This window comes from Mastomys coucha, unplaced genomic scaffold, assembly GCF_008632895.1.
Source record: "Mastomys coucha isolate ucsf_1 unplaced genomic scaffold, UCSF_Mcou_1 pScaffold22, whole genome shotgun sequence".
Lineage (NCBI taxonomy): Eukaryota > Metazoa > Chordata > Mammalia > Rodentia > Muridae > Mastomys > Mastomys coucha.
The window spans coordinates 165,244,089-165,258,745 of record NW_022196905.1 but is presented as its reverse complement, the minus strand read 5'-3'; the positions used below and the strand labels follow the sequence as shown (position 1 = coordinate 165,258,745).

The 14,657-nt window shown below is 41.9% G+C and overlaps 1 protein-coding gene across 7 annotated transcripts in view; it reads right to left on the bottom strand.

Annotated features, from left to right (window-relative positions):
* Nucleotides 1–14,657, bottom strand: part of Zmat4 (zinc finger matrin-type 4) — a 378,171-nt gene that overhangs the window by 182,577 nt on the left and 180,937 nt on the right. The window lies entirely within an intron of this gene.

Here is a 14,657-nt window from a genome sequence, read left to right as displayed (position 1 = left end):
GAACAGTGGTAAGTCCTCTTTGGTTAGTGTTTTACTATAAGGAAATACTACATGATATTCATATGCATATTTATTCATTAGAAATATGTAGTAATAATCTTCAAACAGAAACTTCTATGAAGCAAGATCGTGCATTGACTATTTGTTGAGCATGCTGCGGCAGAAGGATCAAAAGAAGCCAGCCCTTTATTTTACCTAGCAGCTATTCTAGACTGGTGGAGACATCACAGGACATCATTACCATAAAAAGGAGAATCAAATATATATTTCATTAATAATAATCAAAGTATATGTACATATGAAATTTATGTATAAATTTCCATAGCAACATATTCATAAGAACATAAATGTGGATATAATCCCAATGTCTATCAACTAGAGAATTAGTGATACATGATTTGCTTACTCAAAAGCCTCTTCATTCATGAATGAATGAAGTCCCGGGATGTGTTACAGCAGAGATGGACCTTGGGAATGGAATGTTAAATGGGGGGGGGGGGGAATCACAAAAGGCCACATATTGATCTAGTCCACACATCTGACATTTTCAAACAAGATCTATAAAGTATGGGAATCAAGAAGCAACTGTACAGGGTGGACAACAGTGAGAAGGAAATCTACACACACACACATCACACACACACACACACACACACACACACACACACCTCCGTTTTCTTTAGAGCAGTGGTTCTCGGTCTTCCCAGTACTGTACCCCTTTAAAACAGCTCTCATGTTGTGATGACCCCCACGACCCCCCAACCAAAAGATTATTTTCATTGCTACTCCATAACTGTAATTTTGCTACTGTTATGAATTGTAATGTAAATAGCTGGTATGCAGGATATCTGATTTGTGTCCCCTGTGAAGTGGTTGTTTGACCCTCAAAAATGTCATGGCCTACAGGTTGAAAAAAGCTGCTTTCGAGTATAGAAGAGTAGTAGGCTTATTGCCTAACATGTATGAGATCGAGACTGGAATCATGAGCAGAACAAAATAATAATAATAATAATAGTAATAATAATAATAAATATTTAATATAATTCTATGGTTAAATATTTGGATTTTATTAATTATCACTCTATTACTAAAATATTAAGTTTGACATATGGTATTTAGAGAAGCTGATCTATAGAACTATGATATAAGCCATATTAAGACCATAATTTAAATTTAAATATAAGGTCATATTTAAATTTTCCTATAGCTATGTTTTAAAAAAGAATCTGCAGTTAATTTTAATATCTATTTTATTTAACCCAATACACCTAGGATATCTTCCTTTTAGCACACACTGACATAAAATTATTACTTATATTTGGTTTTTCTCATGCTAATACTTCAAACCAAGTAAGTATATGTTTCCTATTTCAAATACATCTAACTTTAGGTCATTTGCATTTCTGCTTTCCACTGATCCCTGTGACTGAGGCTCTCTGTGGGTACTACAGTGAACATGGTAGCCACCGAGCACACTGCATGATCAGTGAATTCAAAGGTGAATGAATGGGTGGAGATGTCATTCCAGTGGAAGGTGGTCATACCACACGCCAAGGCCTTACATTCATTTCACTGCACGGGCACACAAACAATCAAAGACCCAGGGAGTGAACAGGCCCCTCCCTGATCTATTCATCTGTTCCTGCACTCTGCCTGGCACACCACAGCTTATATTGAGTAGACAAGGGAAAACGGGAATAGGTAAACAGGTATTTGTGCTCTTTTTAATCACTACCTAAGTGCATCTATCCAGTGTCCTGGCTCATATAGCCCATCCCATTGAGGAATTCCTCAGTCCGTTTGTATGCTATATACTTCCGCAAGGCTTTTAGGAACTCCTCACCACAGAGATTCCGTCTTCCCCTCAGACATAGAGTTTCACTGAGACTTCCCTCGATGATGTAACATCATTAGCATAGAGGACATCTTGCAGAATTGAATGTCAGTTCTTTGAGAAAATATATTATCCTATATATTTTTGGCATGATGTTATTGAAAAAAAATACACCAAACATTAAATTAAAGATGAGCATATTTGCATTAAAAACAAGCAGTTTCGGTTTGGGCTTTAAATGGGAACGACGTGATTGTCAGATACAAAATTCTTCTCGTTTTTTAACACAAGGGCAATATCTACCTGTCCAGTCAAGAAGGTAGAGGTACAGCTAGAGTTAGGCTGCTGCTGAGAATGGAGGCTAGTGTAGGGACTTGGCCTAGAGATCCTGGATCTGCACTGTCCTTGGATCCAGGCAGTATAACCCCAGAATCTAAGAATGAGGACGATCAGGTGCAACATCCAGATGAAGCAGACACACCTGGACAAGGAGTTCAATGTGTTTGGTCTGTCAGCAACAGTGAAGGGGTGGCTCCAGACCTGTTCACTCTCATTCACAATGATACCTTTGTCTAGATTGTCAACTAGAGGCTCCCAGCAACACCTTCACACTTATCTTTGACCAGCACTATGTCACGATTTAACAAGCTCCTTCAGAAATGTGTACATGACTACAATCGAAGTAACATTGCCAAATCATTGGTGTCTAGTGTCTCAGTCTCCCTCAAGGCCTACAGCTTCATCATGTCTGCTGGCGTAACCCCCCAGCAACTCATGATAGACTACAAGTGGGAGTTAAGTTACTTTTAGGAGGGTAGCAACAAAGAGGGAGACAAAGGCTTGTAGCTTCCAGCTAAACTAAGGGCACTATGGACAGACCCTGCCGGTTCATGGGGCACGCAGCTCTTATAAGGCTCTGCAGCTCTACTGCTGACTTACATTCCAAACAGCATTGTCTGGTAGCTCTTTCTGTGAGGGTTAGAGGCAAGCGGTATTCTAAGAGGTTAGAATACTGAAATCATCTCACGCGTAGCCTGTGCCGCCCTCACTGTGGTAAGCTACAAGAATCTCAAGAAAGAAACTAGAGGTAACCAGCAATGAAGAAGAAGGTTCCTGCCATACACGGAAGCCCAGCCTTTCCTGGGCCAGGTGGCCTGCTCTTAGTGATGAGGTGTTATGTGATGTTTGTTCCCTACCCCATTATTTCTGTTTTTCCTGCTATACATATGGGACTTCCTTACTCAGGCTTGCTCTCAGTCCTGGCAAGCAGACTGGCCCTGATGGACACTCTGCCTTCCCTCCCGTTTCCCTGATTCCCCCAGAGGAGCTGTTCACACAGCTTACTAACTTCTAGCACCTCTTCCTCCCTGTCCCCAGTTGGTCCCCTCACAACTGGACCATTCTGCTTTCCCCAAACCTTTTGGGGGCAAGTCATAGAAGCAAAGAACTAGCTCATCTAAGCATGCATCCCCTCTAGGAGTTTCTAGGAGGGAGACATTTGTACATAGCATTTACTTTGTGCAGTTGATCATTTGTGAGACAGGCTTAGGCTTAGTCCTAGTAAGGAATTTATCCTGCTATCAGAACCCACTCCTTCCCCCAGATGATTGGGAAAATGTCATACCAACTCCAGTTCTTTACAAGTGCTCCTTGATGCTAGGAATCTGCAGACAGCATGGGCTATTGCCACTACTACAGTGCAGCATACAGCTTTAAGTAAATCAGGCTGTTGAAGAATACAGGACTTGAAGCATCATCCTGAAGGCAGGTTTAGAGAGCTGCTAGCTTGGATGATGCCAAGAGTATATAAGTTGCCCACCATATCTCCTCCGTCCAACTGAGCCAAATCCAGAAGACAATGAGTGAAGGTTCAAAGTCCCAGACCAACAACAATGGACACAGACTCACAGCAACAGACCTCTCCCTGGATATGGTTCCACCCAAGTCATCATATCCTACGCTGGCAAGAGAATAACAAGCATCCAGAGAAGCACCCAAGGCCAGGACCACGGCTGTTAGGAACCTCGTGCTGCTGAGAACGTCAGAGCATCTCTCAGGAGCCAGCACTCCTCTCCTGCCTCATCCTTGGGTGATCCCTCACCCAAGCCTGTGTTGCAGACAGAGAGGTACAGCAAGCACAGTGGGAGGACACAGTGGGTGGACAGTTCAATGCCACCTTTCTACTTGGGATATCTGGGCTGGGTGAGCTTCAAACACTAGGAAATACCATGGCAACAATCGAAAAGTGGCCCACTGATGCGTAATGCCCTTCACTCCTCCCCAGGGCCAGACCAGAATCTTAAAAACCTTTTCCATCCTTAACCCCACAACTTTCATCTCATCTCAGCCTCTATTTTAAGGTGTTTTCCATATAATGCCATTTGCCTCCTTCGGGTCACTATAGCTGGGGGTTTGTTGTTGCTGCTGTAGTCTTTGAAGCAAGGTCTTGCAGGCTAGCCTTGAATTTGCTGTGTCCCTGGGGATGATCCTGAACTCCTGATCTTTCTGCTTCCACCTGCTGAGATGTGTAGCTACGTGCTTATGAAAACTACAGACATGTAAACTAAAGTGAAGATTTGGGAAGATGCTACCAGCAAGGCTGACAGCTTCTGAGTTTCTAAGTTTTTAAACACTACCACCAAAACTTGATCAAGAATGCTCCAGTGGCAATTATAACCAACTGAGTAACAAGGTGTTCCTAGGAAGCTCGAAACACAACTAAATGAGGATAGACCAATAGTAGCCACAAATGCTGTGTGACATTGGCATTTACAGAATAGGAGAATGAAGCCAAGAATCCAAGGAGATGGGCTTCCCTCAGGGAAAGCAAGCCTGACCCAACACAAGGCCAGGAGCGCTCCCATACAGCTTACTGATACAGGGGGAGGCAAAATAGGAGAGGGAGGGGGATCAAGGCTCACCCCATCACAGCCTCCTCCTAGCTGTGGAGGAGCTACTGAGAGCAAACCTAGGAGGGGTGAGTACCAGAGCCACGGGGAGGAAGCAAAGTCGAGGTTGCTATATCAAGGAGAAAAGCCACGAGTTTAAGTCAACAAACCACTACATTTGAAAACAATACCCCACGTGCTAAGATTAGCAGCCATGGAGATCTAGAAAAGCATCCTTGAACCTTGTCCTTTTGAAGATGCCACACTTAACGGCAGACAAAAGAAAGTATCATCAATAACTCCACAGAAAGTTATCCAGAGAGCTTAGATAGCATCGACGTCAGCCTCCCAGTGGCTGAGACAAAACAATGGCCAAAGCCACCTGGGTCAGGAATGACTTGTGTGGCTTACGGCTTATGATGCACCACTAACAGAAGTCAAGGCAAGGAACCCAGGACAGGAACCTGGAGGCAGGAATTGAAGCAAAGGCCATGGAGGTTGTTCTCCGTGGTTTGCTCAGCCTGATTTCTTACATTAGCCAGGCAGGACCACCCATCCCGAGGTGTCACCACCTACTTTGGACTTGGCCCTCCCACATCAATCATTTATCAAGAAAGGCCTCTACAGGCATGCCACAGGCCAAGCAAATGGAAATAACTTGTCAGTTAAGGTTCTCTCTTCCCTGGTATGAGAGTAAATTATAAATTTATGTTTATGGGAAAAATCCGGAACTACAACCTTCCATTTTGAACACAAGGAGAGTCTTTAGGAAACAGCACATGATCCTAACAGATCATGAAAACAAAGGTCATAAAATTCACAACTTGGGTTCGTGAGCTGCAAGATAAAAAGAGGAACAATTCACTTCAGAGAGGAAGATTAATCTGGAACAAACACAAACTGATTAAATATAATGAAGACTTATGCCAGACAGACACAAGGCAAAAAGGAGGAAATCATTGACCATATTGAAGAAAACAAAGGATTTGCAAAGAGATTCAGTGCAAATGGTGAAAGGAAAGAAGCCCAGGGCTGGACACCCTCTGTGCCATCGTGAAGCAGAGCATAGCATGGGAGCACAGCAAATGCTAAGACACTGCAGACCTAGCATTAAAGTTACAGACAGAGTGTGCCAAGGGAGCAAAGCATTTGCACCTGAATGCTAGGCTGGAACAAAAGGGAAATGTAGTCTAGTAAGAGCATCAAGCAGAGAAACAGTAAGGCATAGACCTCTACAGAAGAAGCTATAAATGAAGAACTAGGCGAGGGACAGACATCCCACCTGCAATGTGTTACTCCAAAACTAAAGAATAACATATGTTTTACTCTCAGAACTGCAGAAATTAGACAGAACTAAAACCGAACTATCAGTGGTCAAAAGTGATAACAGCTGCCAGGCGAGATATCGGGGTTTTCTTCTTACAGCTGTCTCATGTGTGCCCTCTAGAAGATACATTAAATACAATAACAAAAATGATGCAAGAGACCCTGTTATTGTGTGTGCCTGTGCCTGCACGCATGTGTGTATGTGTGTAATGCATATCCATGTGTGTAGAATAGTAACTGGAAGGAAGAAGTTTGCTATACACTGATATTTTCAAATTACTAATAATTTCTCCATTTGAAAAGTAGGAAGATAGTAGAGAGAATATGCATTAAAAGGGATAGTGTTTCCATTAATTACACTTATAGTACAGTATCAGTATTATTATTCCTGAAATGTCTACATAATTTTGGATATAATGAGTGAACCATCATTGGGAGAGTCGCATTTTATAACACTTAGGAATCTCACCAGACCTGGTCTGGGGAGACAGCTCAGTGGTCAAAGAACTTGCCAAGCAAATAGGAAGTATAGATCCTTAGAACTCAGGTCAATGCCAGGTAGATATGAAACATCACCATAATTACAGCCTGGGAAGACAGAGATGCATTAGTAAGGGAGCTACCAAGAGTCCTGGGTTTCCCTAAGGGACCCTGTTTCAAAGAAGAGCAATTTGGGAAGATTTGACATCAACCTTCAGCCTTCACACACACACACACACACACACACACACACATACAAGCACACACCACAAGCACACAAACACACATGTGTGCACACGGCACAAATACATGAAGAGGAAAAGAAAAGGAAATACTAGAAAAGGGGAATTAAAATTACAATAAACAGAAATGCAATGTTTTTAAACACTTAAACAGATGAACCTACAACATCCTGCTCTCCTAGATCACAGAGAAACAGTGAATGACAACTATTATACCAAGGCAAGAATTTAGAGGTGAACTGAGAGATCACCCAGCCTCAGAAGAAAGGTAGTTTCAGATGAACAAACACAGTCATCAAATCTGATTACATCCATGGGTTCATAAAACCTTTCCCTAAAAACACTATTCCTCACTGTTATGAGATGATATGGAACCAAATCTTTCATTGGAAAACTGATCAACAAAAAGGATAATTTTATTTTTCTCCCTTTCCTAAAAGAACTGTAGCACCGGGTGCCAAGTAGCAAATGAGGCAAACTGCTTGTTCTAAAATTATCCCAATTAATCAATGGGGAAAATGATAGAATAAAACAGTTTTGCAAACTCCAATGAATTAATGTATCTAGGCATTGAGCACTAACAGCTGCTAACATCACATGAAGAGACAATCAGATACCATGTGCCCAAAGATGAAAGAATTCAACACCATTTATAGGCTTGCAAATGCATCAACCCCAAATCCAATCAACTCTCTGGATCCATCTGCCAGTTCTCAGGGAACACAGGAAAATGATGAATGGGACCATAAAGACACAGTCAGCGAAATCTACACTTCAAAAAAGAATCCATGAAAAAGCCAAGGTTCTTCCAGAGTAAATGGAGGAAAGGAACCTGAGGTGTTTGAATAAGAATGGCCCTCACAGTGTCTTATATCTGAATGCTTGAACTTTACCTGATAGAGCTGTTTGGGAAGGATTAGGAGGTGTGGCCTTGTTGGAGGAGGTATCTAACTGGGAGTGGACCTCACACCATTTCCCATGTGTCTCTGCCTCATGGTTGCTATCTCACATGTAAGCTCTTAGCTCCTGTTTCAGTGCCATGCCTTTCTGCCTGCTGCTATGCTCCCCACCATGGCCATGGACTCTAACCCTTTGGAACCATGAGCCCCCAGATTAAATGATTTCTGTTATAAGTAGCCTTTGTCATGATATCTTGTCACAGCAATGGAAAACTAAGACATAAGGTAATGGAGAAGGAATCTGAGGAGCATGTGCAAAGAGTTGAAGAGACAGCTCAGGAGGGCATGAGTTCAGAAACTACACAAAGCTGGATGTGGCGCTGTGTGCCTGTCACACAGAGCTGAGGGTGGACATAAATAGACCCCAGAGGCTTGCTGAGTTCTAGTGTCATTGAAAAACCCTGTCTCAAATGACTCCAGTGTCAGCCTCTGGTCTCAAATGCATTTTTATGCCAGGTACTCTCACATAGTACACACTGGTATATACATGTAAATACTACATTCATGTGTATATACATGCACACAAAGAGAGAGACAGACAGAGACAGAGTGGAATACACTGATGTGCTTACACTAAAAAACAAACCATTTTTCAAGCTTCTCTGTGTTGTCTCACTTAAAAAAAAAAAAAAGAGCCCTCAGAAACAAGGGTGAGACACTGTGGTGAGCCTCCCAACCCTTCCTGAAGACTCGTATTTGAACCAACACAAAATGAAGGGATCCCTCTGTGGTATGCCTTCTTGGACTGATAATACACACACATTGCCTAGCTAATCCTCCTTAGCTATCAGCCGTGTAAGCCTAATGCTTTGCATTGTAATTGATGCAGCCATTCACATCACCAACAAAAGAATGCTATGGGAACACCCATGGGGAAAGTTCCAAAGACTTAGCATCCTGAAAATCTCAGTAACTGTCACCTAGAAAACAAAGCCAACAAGGGTGGGAAAAGATACCGCAGTGCCTTTCTAGTTGAGAACCTTCCAGAATCTGGGAATGGGCCCAGGTGCTTCACATTGCAAGGCCCATTTAATAATGGCTATAAGAAAGAGATTAATGACCTAGCCAACTGAACATCAAGAGAGCACTCAGAAGCTTCATCAGTAATATCTTCCCAAATGCATGCATGAGCTTGCTGCAAATTTAATCACTGGGCATTGAGAGAAAGGCAATCGGAGTTTCTGTTTCAGGAAACAACAAAGGGCTAATGTTCAGCTCAGTAGGAAGATTGCTTACCAAGCTGTGCAAAGCTCAGGGTTTGATTCCAGTACTACAGAAACTGGCCACAAAAGCACACTGTTATAATCCCAACTCTTAGGAGCTGGAGGAAGGAAAATCCAGAACTCAAGGACATCCTTGGCTACACAGTTAAGTTTGAAGCCACCCTGTGATTCATGACACCCTTTCTAAAAAAAAAAAAAAGAAGAAAAGAAGAAGAAAAGGAAACCAAGGGGTATCAAACAAGTATGATAATTTAGAAAATTAAAAATAAAAACTGAGCCAGGCGGTGGTAGCGCACACCTTTAATCCCAGCACTTGGGAGGCAGAGGCAGGCGGATTTCTGATTTCAAGGCCAGCCTGGTCTACAGAGTGAGTTCCAGGACAGCCAGGGCTATACAGAGAAACCCTGTCTCGAAAAAACTAAAATAAATAAATAAATAAATAAATAAATATAAATAAAAACTGTTGTAATGTCAACTAGGAAAAGCCTATTTCCAAACCAGGAACTTTTCAAGTGGGTCTCTACAGAAAAACACAAGTTAAGAAGAGAACAGAAAACAAAGACGCCACATGTAAATTCATATGTGATAGGAGGAAATTCCAAACCAGTGAGGAAAATACGATACCCAGTAAGTAGAATGGAAAGAGAAGAAAACAATTTGAAGCAAATAATAAAACCATAAAATAACTAGAATGCATACACAGAAATACTTGTTCAGTCTTAAGATGAGCCAAACTTTGTACACATTATACTGAAATTGTATCAACACAGAAAACATATATTATTGCAGCCTGTAATCATCAAAATATTCATTGTTTTAACTGCAAAACATGTTAATGCTATCCAGATATATGTTTTAAATACCCACCTATATAAAGAGCACTTGTAAAGCACTAGAAGAAAATTAGTCATCCAAAATCCAAATTAAGCAGAAAACATAAACTAAAGAATGGATAAAAGCAATTCTATCAGTGCTAGGGGGACTGGCTCAGTCAGTAAAGTGCTCACTAGAGAGGCATGGGGACCTGAGTTTAGATCCTGGTATCCATGTTAAGAAAGCCAAGCAGAGTAGAGCACAGATCTAATCCCAACATGGGGAAGCAAAGAGGAGCAGCTCCTGGCACTCCCCTTGCCTAGCTGACCTAGTAAAATTGTTAACAAAAGAGCCTGTTCTAAAGGGAGTGGAGACCAATAAAGGAAGACACCCACATTGACTTCTGCCCTTGACAAGCTCATCTCCAGGTGTGCACCTGCCTATACATGCATCAATACACAAATAGAAACACATGCATGTGCACGTGCACGAGCATGCATACGCACACACACAGACACACACACACATCATATCACATCATTAAGACATGTACAGTACAAAAATTAGGAAATGATTACTCTTTACCATGGATATAAGAAACAAAAGGTATTTTACTTGGAATCTTTTTGAAAACTGGTTTCTAGTATTTCCCAAGCTGAGGACAAGTGAGCACTTGAAATATAGTGTTTGCAGAAACAAGAGCGTTTTGGAGGTTGATTTGAAACTATGTATCCAAACCTTAAAGACAGCCTTCTTGACCCAGTAAGTTCACTTCTGAAAATTACCTCAGGAACTCCACAGACCCTTGAGACACTATATGGGGGCTGTTGGCTGGGATTCTGGTAAAAATAAAATAAAATGTAAAAAAAAGGGGGAAAATGTATATACAAAGTTAATGAAGGCTATCTGAACAAATCTAGTGAATTAGTTATTAAACTGACACGAATTCATGTTTAATAAACCATGCCATCATCGTATATTGATGAAACGGAAAGCAATGTTGTTAACAAAGCTATCAAGATGATAGAGAAAAAATTCCTGTACATGGAATATTAAATATGGTTCAGGACAGATAGCTACAACCTTCAATTTTCTGAGACAGATCTTTGCGGAATGTCACAGAACAGTACCGACAGTTCATACTCTAGGAGGGAAGGTGGCAGCCTTGACATCAGTTAATAAAATACATGTCACGTTCCTTGATTATGACCATAATTGGGAAAAGATGAAGTTTGGAGGGAAGACGAAGTATGCGAGCTTTTAAAGGAATCCAGACGGCTTCACTGCGGACGGGACTTTCGAACAAGAGCCTAGTAGTGTAGAACTGAGAAATATCATCGACAAAAGATACAAGGGTAGAGGCTTGAACATGGAGGTGTGGGGCTGGTCAAGATCATCCTCAAGGCTGGAGAAGTTAGAACAGTGTGAAGAAGAAGCAACAAGGTACAGAGAACACGGGAGAACACGGGTGTGGAAGGTGGGGGAGGTGGAAGGTAGGTGGGTGGGAGGTGGGTGTAGAGATGACAGAAGGTGTGTGTGTGAGCGGGTTCATCTCCAGCAGATTCCTGTAGGAATCTGCAACATTGTCGGACTGCCTCTGAAAGGTGTAGAACCAAACTCAGGCAGTGGGCGGGATCCACATAGAGCTCCATGCAAACCCAGTATTAGCACATATGCATGAATTTTATTTATGCATGCATGAGCAGGTGGAGGAGGTAGGAGAGAAACAAAAATGGAAGATGCCCCCTAAGTATCAACAATGAAATATATATGCACATATCATTATGAAAACTTACTTTTGTCCTAAGTGGTTTAAACATTTCATACTGTGTATACTGAAAAAAAGGGAACTTTTTTTTTTGGAAAAAATTTACATTCTTTAAGGTGAACAAGTCTCTTTTTCTGTATCTTGTGAGCTTTGCAACAACAGAAAGATTATGACTTTTTCAGTGATGTTCCTGCTCAATGCAGCAATTCACACAACAGATCTAGAGCTGTCTTTCCTGAGTGGAGTGCAGGGTGGCTCATCTCAGTGATCTGAGCTGGATCTCTGACCAGCGGGGTTCTGGGTTCATTGATTTACATGCCCTTAACACTCTGAATACACACATGCCTACAAGCCACAGAAACAAAAGCATCAATGTAGATGTTTTCTATCTCAACCTGCAAATGCCCGTGGCTTCTTCTGTCTTTATCACCCCTATAGTAGGTTACAGGTCCCCTGCTGCCCACAGGGCAGCCAATCAGATATGGGTGCCAATGCCTCACCTCCCTGATGTTTTTATAGAAGGCTACTCATACATAAAATATTATATGTAAAAATGTATGTCTCAGAAGTAAGGAAAAGATAGAGAATTAATAAAGGTTCTTTTTAAACAAAATTAAATTTTAAGACAAAACTAAAATTGCAACTAGGTTCTCTACGCACATTGAAAAATCTATGTCTAGATTCTCAAAATGTGGTACCCAGATCTGCAGCCTTAGGGGTATCAGGGAATTAATAGAAATGCAAATGCCCTGGGACTCATATCAGACCTGCTGCAAAAAGGATGTTGAACCTGAACAAGCCCTCCAGGTGATTCGGCACAGGGCCAAGGAAAGCCTAAGTGGGAGTAGGGTTGGCTTCCTCTGCCTCTGCCTCCCTCTGCTAGGAGGAAGTCAGACTAATTGGCGCACTGACCTTTCCTGCTTTGCTGTGTGGGGTTTCTGAATACAAGCAAGTCACCCCTCAGAAGTTAACATCCACCTGGGCTTATTTCCCGTTTACCTTCCTGATCAAACTAAGATGCCTCCATTGCTGTCACTAAAAATGGAGAGGGAGGGCAAATGCGAGTCTTTGGATTCTTGATCCCTTCATTGCCTGTATACCTGTCACTGTGAAATTGTTTCACAGAAAAGCTGATCTCTGCGCATTAGTGCTGTCCTATGAGAAGTCCTGAGAAGTCCTTGGCAAATGTGTTCCCTCTCTCCCTCATAATCCTGTAATTTTATCTGTGATTGCTCTGTAACACCATCTTTTCCCAACAGGATGGAATAGCAGTTCGCTATTAAACCTTCCCACGCTGAAGGCCCCTAAGTCCCGATCAGAAGAAGTCCCGATCTAGAAGGAAAGTCGCTGAGAATCCCACTTACCATTTAGCTGGTACCTAGCCTCCGAGACGGATGGTCTATAAAGGTCCCAGAGGACAGCATAGTCACTACTCTTTCTGGATCAGTCCAACAAAATAACACCTTACACTATCGCACATGCAAAATCAGTAGGAATACTTTTTCTCTCAAAAACTCTGGAGAGTTAAAACCTCAAGGAACCTCACAACAGGAACTTGCTTTGCTGAAGCACGTGGCTATGCATATTTCTGGTATTGTTTGATGTAATTTTTGTTTTGGAATAATTTTAAGACCATAGTTGCAGTAACATAACACGATGGTCCCATAGCCCCTTTCCTCTGCTCCCCCTCATGTAAACATCCTACAGCACTGTGATGCACTTGTCAAAACTGAGAACTAAGCAGTTAGGGCATGACTATCGCAGCTCTAGTCTTTATTCAGACACAAACACTTTTCCACTAATGTTTTTTTTTTTCCCTCCAGGAGCTAATCCAAGACGCTGCGTTGCATTTAGAGTTTTGTTTTTTAGCTCTTTGCTTCTGCTTGCCAACTTCTGGATTAGAACTTCATATGGAACAGGCACTTATAAATAGCTGCTAATTAACTAACACAGCATCCCACACTCCTTAACTGTTGGCAATTCTGTTCCAAAGACAGAGTGCTCCATGGGGCAGAGACAGGCTAAGTCACAGTGTTGCCAGGTGGCCTTGGGGCTAAGGTGGGCCCTATCCAGACACTGACAACCTCAGAGGTGAGATGAAAGCCAGAGGCAGGTGTCTATTGGGGCCAAAAATGAACTGGACAAGTTAACAATTCCCTACAAATCCCTAGTCCTGCAGATAAAACACTGTCCTGAATGAAACTCTTTATACCAATGCTCTCAAGATAACTAGAGCAACAAATAGTTTATGTAACTACATCTAGCCATTTTTATAGAAAGTGTTTTCTTTATCAGTTTGTCCAGTGAAGTATATTAATGTTGACTCTTTATCCCCTGGCTATGATGAAGTGATGCAGTAAAAATGGAGTGCTGGGACAAGAGACAGGAATGTGGTGTACTCATTGCAAAGAAATGATAGACGTTTCTATGGCAATCAGCTGAGTTGATCACTTCCTAGTGTATACATTCATAAAAGCAACATGCCATGCCTCTTAAGTACATACAACAGTATGTGTCAGTAAAACAAATTCTGAAGCCTTTTAATCCAAAAATCTTCCAAGGTTATCCAAAGACAACAGTAAGAAGGATGTGTGGACAAAGGTAGGAGGGAAATAAAGATCCACTGACAGGACAGGAGAGATAGCTCAGTGGTTAAGAACGTTGGCTGCTCTTCCAGAGAACCCAAGTTCAAATCTCCCAGCACCTACATGGAAGCTCACAACTTTTGGTGATTCTAGTTCCAGTGGATCTGATTCCTTCACAGACACACATGCAAGCAAAACACCAGTGCACAAGCAAACAAAGGTTCGTGGATTTCACAGGAAGATTTCAACAGTAGCTACCGGTCTTGCAAACCCTTTCTCTCCCAGCTCACCTTATCCCAATTCACCTCCACGAGAATGAGAGAAGAGAGGTGTATGCATAGAAAAACAAAAGCTTCAAGCAAAAAGCCAAGCTCACGAACAACCATCCACAGAGAGGGTACCAGGTCTGCTTGATAGATCTGCTAGCTAAGACAAAAAAATGAAAGGAAGGAAGGAAGGAAGGAAGGAAGGAAGAAAGAAAGAGAGGGAGGAAGAAAGGGAGGAAGAAAGAAAGAAAGAAAGAAAGAAAGAAAGAAAGA